The sequence below is a fragment of the Natator depressus genome, chromosome 2 (assembly GCF_965152275.1).
Source record: "Natator depressus isolate rNatDep1 chromosome 2, rNatDep2.hap1, whole genome shotgun sequence".
NCBI lineage: Eukaryota > Metazoa > Chordata > Testudines > Cheloniidae > Natator > Natator depressus.
Window position 1 is genome coordinate 64,849,504 of NC_134235.1, and position 10,853 is coordinate 64,860,356.

Genomic DNA, 10,853 nt, shown 5'->3' on the forward strand with positions numbered 1-10,853 from the left:
TCAGTGAGAAAAGCATCATATTTGCCCCTGCTCTGAAATATTACTGGCACCACAGAACCAGCCAATCTGTTCCAAATCCAATGAATCATATCTATGCAGTAGATAGAAGCTTTTCACAATGAACAAAACTCCACTCTGTATCTGAGTGGAGGCAGACTGAGTTGACCATATTCCTATCGCCTGGAATGGTTCCTTGGATCCAGACTTCATGGTCACCGTATCGGAGGAAAGGAAGACTTACATCACAGCCACAGTATAAGACTTCACAAATGTTTCATGCCATGATCCAGTGGGATCGGAGCATTTTTTCTGCTGATAACCCTCCACGCTTCTCCATGCCTGGCTCATTTTTTGCACTTCATTAGAATCCTGTAATAGTAACCACTAAATACACACCTGTCTCATGACAGAGATATTTAGCTTTGGAGGACTGAACCAAGTCACGTGACTGGGACCAGGAAATAAAGTTTCTTATAGATTCATGGATTCAAAGGCCAGAAGGGACCCGTGTGATCATCTAGTCTGACTTCCTGTACAACACAGGACATAGAACTTCCCCCAAATAATTCCTAGAACATAGCTTTTCGAAAAACATACAACCTTGATTTAAAAATCATTAGTGATGGAGAGTCCACCACAACCCTTGGTAAATTGTTCCAGTGGTTAATTATTCTCACCATTAACAATTTATGCCTTATTTCCAGTCTGAATTTGTCTAGCTTCAACTTCTAGACATTGGATTGTTTTACCTTTCTCTGCTACATTAAAGACACTGTTATTAAATATTTGCTCCCCAAGTAGATACTTATAGACTATAATCAAGTCACCTCTTAACCTTCTCTTTGTTAAGCGAAATAGATTGAGCTCCTGGAGTCTATCACTATTAGAACAGGAGTACTTGTGGCACCACCATCCTGGCCACTATGGATGTAGAAGCCCTCTACACCAACATTCCACACAAAGATGGACTACAAGCCGTCAGGAACAGTATCCCCGGTAATGTCACAGCTAACCTGGTGGCTGAACTTTGTGACTTTGTCCTCACCCACAACTATTCCACATTTGGGGACAATATATACCTTCAAGTCAGTGGCACTTCTATGGGTACCCGCCTGGCCACACAGTATGCCAACATTTTTATGGCTGACTTAGAACAACGCTTCCTTAGCTCTCGTCCCCTAACGCCCCTACTCTACTTGCGCTACATTGATGACATCTTCATCATCTGGACCCATGGAAAAGAAGCCCTTGAGGAATTCCACCATGATTTCAACAATTTCCATCCCACCATCAACCTCAGCCTAGACCAATCCACACAAGCCGTCCATTTCCTGGACACTACTGTGCTAATAAGCAATGGTCACATAAACACCACCCTATACCGGAAACCTACTGACCGTTATACTTACCTACATGCCTCCAGCTTCCATCCAGGACACACCACACGATCCATTGTCTACAGCCAAGCTCTAAGATACAACCGCATTTGCTCCAATCCCTCAGACAGAGACAAACACCTACAAGATCTCTGTCAAGCATTCTTAAAACTACAATACCCACCTGCTGAAGTGAAGAAACAGATTGACAGAGCCAGAAGAGTACCCAGAAGTCACCTACTACAGGACAGGCCCAACAAAGAAAATAACAGAATGCCACTAGCTGTCACCTTCAGCCCCCGACTAAAGGGCATCATCAAAGATTTATAACCTATCCTGAAAAATGATCCCTCACTCTCACAGATCTTGGGAGACAGACCAGTCCTCGCTTACAGACAGCCCCCCCAACCTGAAGCAAATACTTTCCAGCAACCACACACCAGACAACAAAAACACTAACCCAGGAACCTATCCTTGCAACAAAGCCCGATGCCAACTCTGTCCACATATTTATTCAAGTGACACCATCATAGGACCTTATCATATTAGCCATGTCATCAGGGGCTCAATCACCTGCACATCTACCAATGTGATATATGCCATCAAGTGCCAGCAATGCCCCTCTGCCATGTACATTGGCCAAACCGGACAGTCTCTACGCAAAAGAATAAATGGACACAAATCTGACATCAGGAATCATAACATTCAAAAACCAGTAGGAGAACACTTTCTAACCATCAGAGGAGTGAAGTTTTGGAATAGCCTTCCAAAGGAAGCAGTGGGGGAAAAGATCTATCTGGCTTTAAGATTAAACTCGATACATTTATGGAGGAGATGGTATGATGGGATAACATGGTTTTGGTAATTAAGTATTCATGGTAAATAGGCCCAACGGCCTGTGATGGGATATTAGATGGGGTGGGATCTGAGTTACCCAGGAAAGAATTTTCTGTAGTATCTGGCTGGTGAATCTTGCCCATATGCCCAGGGTTTAGCTGATCGTCATATTTGGGGTCAGGAAGGAATTTTCCTCCATGGCAGATTGGAAGAGACCCTGGAGGTTTTTCGCCTTCCTCTGTAGCATAGGGCATGGGTCACTTGCTGGAGGATTCTCTGCTCCTTGAAGTCTTTAAACCACGATTTGAGGACTTCAATAGCTCAGACATAGGTGAGAGGTTTTTCGCAGGAGTGGGTGGGTGAAATTCTGTGGCCTGCGTTGTTCAGGAGGTCAGACTAGATGATCATAATGGTCCCTTCTGACCTTAGTATCTATGAATCTATGAAACACTTCAACCTCTCTGGCCACTCAGTAAAAGACTTAAGGGTGGCAATTTTGCAACAGAAAAGCTTCAAAAACAGACTCTAACGAGAAACTGCTGAGCTTAAATTAATATGCAAACTAGATACCATTAACTTGGGTTTGAATAGAGACTGGGAGTGGCTGGGTCATTACACATATTGAATCTATTTCCCCATGTTAAGTATCCTCACACCTTCTTGTCAACTGTCTAAATGGGCCATCTTGATTATCACTACAAAAGTTTTTTTCTCCTTCTGATAATAGCTCATCTTAATTCATTAGCCTCTTACAGTCGGTATGGCTACTTCCACTTTTTCATGTTCTCTGTATGTGTGTGTATATATATCTTCTTATGATGTGTTCCATTCTATGCATCCGATGAAGTGGGCTGTAGCCCACAAAAGCTTATGCCCTAATAAATTTGTTAGTCTCTAAGGTGCCACAAGTACTCCTTTTCTTTTTGAGGATACAGACTAACACGGCTGCTACTCTGAAACTTATCACTATAAGGTATATTTTCTAATCCTTTAATCATTCTCATGGCTCTTTTCTGAGCCCTGTCCAATTTATCAACATCATTCTTGAACTGAGGGCACCTGAACTATTCCAGCAGCTGTCACACCATTACTAAATACAGAGGTAAAATAACCTCTCTACTTCTACACAAGATTTCCCTGCTTATGCATCCCAGGATCACATTAGTTCTTTTAGCGTCACACTGGGAACTCATGTTCAGCTGATTATCTACTGCAACCCCATACTCTTTTTCAGAGTTACTGCTACCCAGGGTGCAGTCCCCATCCTCTAAGTATAACCTACATTCTATGTTCCAGAAGTACACATTTACATTTAGCTGAATTAAAATGCATATTGTTGCTTGCGACTAGGTACCAAGTCATCCAGATTGCTTTGAATCAATGACCTGTCGTCTTTGTTATTTACAACTCCCCCAATTTTTGTGTCACCTGCAAACTTTTTCAGTGATGAATTTTGTTTTTTTCCAGGTCATTGATAAAAATGTTAAATAGTGTAAGGCCAAGTACCAATCTCTGTGGGACTCCACTGGCATCAAACCCACTCAGCGATGATTCCCTGATTACAGTTATATTCTGAGACCTATGAGCTAACCAGTACCTTAACCAGCATTGCTCTCTGTAAGATCCTTATTCCAAATACCAAGATGCCCTCTAAAGATGACACAAAAGGAGGGGACATTAGAACTCACTGTTTCAATAATCAAAGATTATCAGTGTCCCTTAGAGCGGTGGTTCTCAACCAAGGGTACGCGTACCCCTGGTTGTACACAGAGGTCTTCCAGGGGGTACATCCACTCATCTAGATATTTGCCTAGTTTTACAAGAGGCTACATAAAAAGCACTAATGAAGTCAGTACACACTAAAATTTCATACGGACAATGACTTGTTTATACTGCTCTATATATTATACACTGAAATGTAAGTACAATATTTATATTCCAAATGATTTATTTTATAATTATATGGTAAAAATGAGAATGTAAGCAATTTTTCAGTAATAGTGTGCTCTGACACTTTTGCATTTTTATGTCTGATTTTGTAAGCAAGTAGTTTTAAAGTGAGGTGTAACTTGGGGTATGCAAGACAAATCAGACTCCTGAAAGGGGTACAGTAGTCTGGAAAGGTTGAGAGCCACTGCCTTAGGGGGTATCAGTAACTTAGCCCTGGTCTACACTAGCGGCGGGGATCGATCTAAGTTATGTAACCTCAGCTATGAGACTAACGTAGCTGAAGTTGACGTACTTAGATCAACTTACTGTGGTGTCTTCCCCTCGAGTCGAATGCTGCCGCTACCTCATTGACTCTGCCTGCACCTCTTGCGGCGGTGGAGTACAGGAGTCGCCGGGAGAGTGATCGGGGGTCGATTTATCGCGTCTAAACTAGACGCGATAAATCGATCCCCGGTGATTGATCGCTGCCCGCCGATCCGGCTGGTAGTGTAGACATACCCATAGAGAAGTTGTTTTACTTTAACCTTTAGCCAATACCTAATTTTAACACACAAAAAAAGGCCAGTTCTGTCCATGCTAGTTGCCAACAATTGATAAAGATGAATCCCACTGAGCCAGCACTGAAAATGATTTAGTTGCTAGCACAGACATGACAAAACCTTTTTCTCACTATTATGGAGCCTGATTGAGACTTTGTGGGTATATCTACACTGCAATAAGACACCTGGGCTTGCAGGGCTATAAAATTGCAGTGTAGACATCTGGGCTTAGGTGGAGGTCAGGTTCTAGAAACTTGCTGGGAGGAGGGTCCCAGAGTCCAGGCTCCAGCCAGAGCCCAGATGGCTGTACTGCAATTTTATAGACCCATAGTTTAAGCCCCGCCAGCCAGAGTCAGCTGACACAGGCTAGCTGTGGGTGTTTTATTGCAGTTTAGACATACCCTCTGGAACCATGTTTCTGTAACAGTAATGAAAATGATTTTGTTCCATCTATATTAGCAGGTAAATCGACATGAAGGGGACTGACTGGTGACAATCACGGTCAGGAATATGTTTATTTCCTACTGTAGATGGGGCATCATTGTACAATATATGCAGAGGATAAGAAGTCTACTTCTGGCCTAAAATATAACCACATGCTGTTTGTTGCCATTAGGAGATAAACATTTCCTAACACACAAGACAACGGTCCCACAGTTATTTATTTATTATAATTTAATAATGGATCAGATCCTCAGCTAGTGTAAATCAACGTGGCTCCATTGAACTAGCTGAAGACCTAGCCTTGTGGGTTCTGAATTCAGACTTAGATTTGAATGTTATCTGGACTTCTATTCCTATTAGGACAGTAGACTAGGCCTTGTCTAGATTTAAAGTTACCCCAGTTTAACTTCAAAAGAGTTAAAAATACAATTTAGTTAAATGAGTGCATAACCCTGTTGTGAATGCTGTTAATTTGATTTAAAATTGATTTAATTTAACTAGATTCCTTTAGACACTCAAAATTGATTTAAAATCATGTTTAAACAAGTGCAAATATGTATATGAGCAAGGGTTATATACAGTCATACTGTAATCATGTTGTACTTATGCTTTCTGATACACATGTACACACCAAAACTTCAGTGTGCACTAGGACCAGCTTTGAGAACACTTAACATAGGTCACTGAACAGACATCAGAGGGTAATAACTTTCTCTCACTGCTGATTTGGGCTGGATTTCAAAGGATGATTTATTGATGAAAAACTTTGTAACCCATTACCCATCTCCTGAGCGATCCAGACCCAAAAAGAGAAATTAATACTTTTAAAATAATGGCATCAGTGTCCTTAACAAGATTACCACCCCGCGGGAAATGCTGTTGTGTAGCAGAGAAGCCTAGACAGAGAGAGACTATTTTTGTCCCTAAATATAGTTATGTTAAACAGAATTTAATAAAAACCAAAAATTTGGTGCTTACTTTATCTAAATTACACATTGCAAAACTTTGCTCTCCGTAGACAATAGTAACCTCAGACCAGATTCTCAGCTGGTGTAAATCAGCATAGCTCCAGCAAAGCCAATAGAACTGTGCCCGATGTACACCAGCTGAGGCTCTGGACTCCTTTGGATTAATTCTTTGTATTTACTTAACCCATGGTAACTTTATTTTACAAGGCTCTTCGTTCAAAACAACTTCAGTTAAGAACAGGTATATTAGGGCCATCTCTGAACCACTATTATGATAACTCAGCTAAGGATAGCAGCATTCGGGACATGGCACATCAAATAGTTAGATTTCTAATGTTTTCTTTGAAAAACAAAGGAAAAAATGGAATTTCCACGTACAAAACATGTTAGTTTCATACTGGGGTTGAGAAAACAAGCAGTAAAAATCAGTAAGGGTCTGATTGAATGGGAGCTGGATTGGGTTTATCCTCCCTCCCCGCCCCCCGCCACGTTGAAGTGGTGGGAGTTTTGCCCACTGAACCTGTGCCTCTACTGAGACCAGTGTGGGATTTGGAGGAAAGGCTGCAAATCAGGCCCATCCATAGGAAGGTCTGGCGCCCCTTCACATTGAATGGCCCCTTGAAATATGTGTTAACTACTTATGCTAAACAATCTGTTCCATCTTTATTGAGCTGTGGAATTCTGAGTACGTTTCCCAGACCTGGAGAAAAGCTCTGGGTAAGCTCGGAAGCTTGTCTCTCTCACCAACAGAAGTTGGTCCAATAAAAGATATCACCTCACCCACCTGGTCTCTCTATATTTCCTTTTATTTTCCTCTCACCCTCCCTCAGTTCCATGAGAAGACAGCTAGGATGGATCTGTTCTTGGAAGGTTTCTCCTGCCAGCTGTTGCCACCTTGTGGGAGGTGGGGTGGTTCAAACCACAGAGGGAGACCTCCCCAAGTTAATGTTGTGCTGGACAGAATTAACTGAAGTGAGTAATCTGTGAATGGATGTGGGGCACGCTGGGGAATGCTGCCACAGAGAGCTGGTGGCCTGTGGTTCTAGTTCTCTGTGGAGGTCCCAGTTTCCATGGAGCACCAGTTGGAGCAGGTTCAGAAGACTGAACAATACTGCAGAGACCATACTTCATTGTTCCACACATGCCATCAGGATTTGCCAAATCACAAAATCCCTCTTGCTTTTGGAAGCAGAGTGTAGTGATATGACCCCATAATATTTGACTCCATAAAGCATACTGAGATACAGTTGGTATGAACGTGATACAAGATAAAGCCATACCGTATGCTTTTAACAATACTGCTGGTTAAGAAACTGCAATATGGTTCAACAATGAAATTACATTTCCCATTTCACTTTTATTATTAATTATTAGGTTAGAGTGAATTTACAAAAAGAAAAACTAAGGGCTGAATTCAGTTGTCTGCTAAATACATTTTGCACTGCTTCCCCCTGCGTGTCTGTGTGCGTGGGTGCACATGTGTGCATGTCAGATTCAGGCTGGGAGCAAGCTGGGTTTGGAAAAGTGTAATAGAGCTGAACTCCAGTATGCCTGATTCCTCAGGGCAGAAGTTAGAGTAGGGCCCCTGCTGCTAAGGCTTTGGCTAGGCAGCTGGGGATCAAGGAGGGACAGCTAGTTTCTGGCAGCCTCTACTGCCCACTACATCAGAGCACAGCTCAGACATAGAGAGAACATGGGGGAGTGCCTTAGACTTCAGAGTTGTGTAATTTTAACACTATTCAATTCCGCATTATTTTCAGTAATAAAATGTTTTGCTCTCTTTTACCTTTGCATTCCCTCGCCAATCATGACCCTACCAGATAAAGGTACTTTAAAAAGGACCCTGTAGTTTGTGCAATGCATTGCTGGTGATAGGACAAAGGAAGAGATTCTCTCTCCTTGTTTGCTACTTTCAGGAGAGGTTTCAGAGTAGTTTGCTACTTTCAGGAGAGTCGTTCTAAGAGGGTAGGGAGGGTCCATCTGTGTTTGGTTTACTCCAACAGCTGAGAAAACTCTGAACTGTGTTAAACCAATGCCACTGAGGAGTGAGGTCATACAGATGTGAGGGCAGAAACTGGACCAAAGGCTGTAGCTGCTACACCTACGCTAATGTAACCAAATACTTCAGCAATCAATACGCACTTTTTTTGATTCGGTCAGATGACATTGCAAGGTTGACAGGGCAGTTCTGTTCACTTGTAGTCCAACCAGTAGGTTTTTTTAAAAAAAATGTATTTGAATTACTGTAGTAGACAAGAATGTCTCTCACTGATAATTAAAGACTATAAAATCAGCAAAAAACATGAGACAGATCCTATTTGTTAGCAAATTGAGACAAATCTTCATCCGTAGCTTTTTCAAATATTCAAAAATATTCATTTTTACATATGTGTAAATTGTGTGTTTCCTCTTTTAGGACCTGTGTGTCAACCTCGGATTGTTAACGAAAGTGAGAGTTGATGAAGTTGAGATAAAGTCTAGGGTATTTAGCCACCCACCTCCATTTAATTTCAGTCAGAGCTGTGTTGCTGGCTACATACCTCCGTAGGTTTTGAACAATTCAACTTGATCTGTTGTGATCTCTTTGTTAGGCATAGGATCTGCCTATCTTCATTCCAGCAGTTAAAAAAAAAAGGGGGGGGGAGGGAAGAGAGTAGGAAGAATTTTCTGTCCTCTCCTTTTTCAGGATTCCCTGCTGTGTGTTTTCTTATGGAGGTGAGAGCCATTCTATAGAAAAGAGTGTCACTCATTACATTTCTGTTAGTCAGATACAGCATACATAGGACATCTTTCACTTGCCTTTCAAATGTCTTAGTTTTTCTGGATCCTATTTTGGATTTGAAGTTGTGCCCTTAGCGCATATGCATTCTGAAGATAAGTCTCCTACTGGTAAACTCATACAAGAGGGTCTGAAGGAAAATGCTTACATTATAATCAAGTGGCAGAGGTGAAGGAATGAGGAAAAGACAATGGGTAAAATTTTCTGAAATGCTTAATGTAACTAAGAAATCTGAGCTCCATCTACTTCCAGATTTAGGCTTTTAAGTCACTCAGACACTTTTGAAAATTTGAAAATTGTATCCATGATCTTAGAGTAAACAGATCTCTATAGCAGTGTAAAAAGATACGCACTCTCCAGGAACCAGGTGAACAATCTAATGTGTAATATACACAACCAGCAGGCTAGACATGGGGCCAAATTCTGCTCTCGTTTACATTACAGCAACTGCAATTGGAGTTATTCTGGATGCAGACCCAGCACCAGGCCTAAATAGACTAAGCAATTGTTTAAGGTTCCAAGCAGTTCAAGGGGACCTCCTATTCGGTTTTTATTAGGTGGTGTGCGTGGAGGGGCAAAAATATTCCTGCTTAGAGCCCCCAGGGGCCTAGCACCACCTCTGTCTGGATGCACGCTGGCCTGAGCAGAATAGTCTGCCACAATCTTCATTGCGCCTGTTCAGATGGCTTAGGAGAGGAAGATCACTGGCAAAAATAGCTACTGCCCCTAAGAAACTTCAGATTTAAATACTTTTGCTTTTGGTGCAAGATGTAGAAAAGGTTACATATGGTGAAGTGGACCAATATCAGTGTAAACATACACTTCAGTGGCCACTGTTGACTCAAGCTTGTTTTCTGCCAAGACTGACAACCCTACGGGAGAAAACAAACTCAAACAAGATTTTTCATGGTTCACGTGTCTGACATGTGCATGTAAGTGTATGAAATTGGTACGTGTGAATATAGCACATATAGACATTCCCAAGTTAGCTTTGATCTAGTTAGATCAAATAGACACTTGAGTAAGTACCTAAGGTTCTGGGAGGGATGGGGTTAGCCCATGCAACCACTTGTGAGACTGCAGATTCTCCCTGCTATTGTTATTCCAGCTAGCTTTGATCTAGCTCAAATTAAAGTTAGCCCAAGTATGGCTACCCAAGCTGCAATCACAAGTCTGATTGCACATCCTTAGTCTGATTTACTACAGAGGCTACATATTTTATGTTGTTTTTAAATGAAAACTGGCATAATGTGGTTTACAGTTAAGATAAACAAATATCTCCCAGCATTTCTTTTGTTCTTTTCAAAGATAACACTCATTTCTGAATGTAATCACAGCAGGCAGAAAAATCCTGAAGAGATTTCAAAAGCTGGCACGTCAGTTGATTAAATCACCTTTTGAAAACGCTGGTATGTGGAGAGATATGGGATTAGAATCCCATAGCATTTTGTATGAATTGGAAGATTGGAAGAAGACTAAGGCTGTGTCTACACTGCAATAAAAGACCTGTGGCTGGCCTGGTTCAGCTGACTTGGGTTCATGGGGCTCAGGCTGAGGGGCAATAAAATAGCAGTATAGAGTTCAGGCTTGGGATGGAGCCTGGGCTTTGGGATCTTCCCACTTCATGGGAGTCCAGGCTGCAGCCTGAGCCAAAAAAATCTACACTGCAATTTTATAGCGCCATAGCCTGAGCTGGAGTCAGCTGACCTGGGCCAGCCATGGCTGTGCCATGAGTGTCTTATTGCAGTGTAGACATACTCTACATGCCTCAGAAGTTTGACAGTGAGATAAGGAGGCTTTCAGTTCTTGGTCACTGCTGGTCAACATCAGGACAATTCAGAAGTAACTTAGGCCAATAATCTCAAACTGGAGTGCCTACAGTTAGGTAACGAAATCTCAGTACACGTTTTCAGAGGTGCTGAGAATACCATTGCCTGATCCTTCTGTAGTAATAGACTGA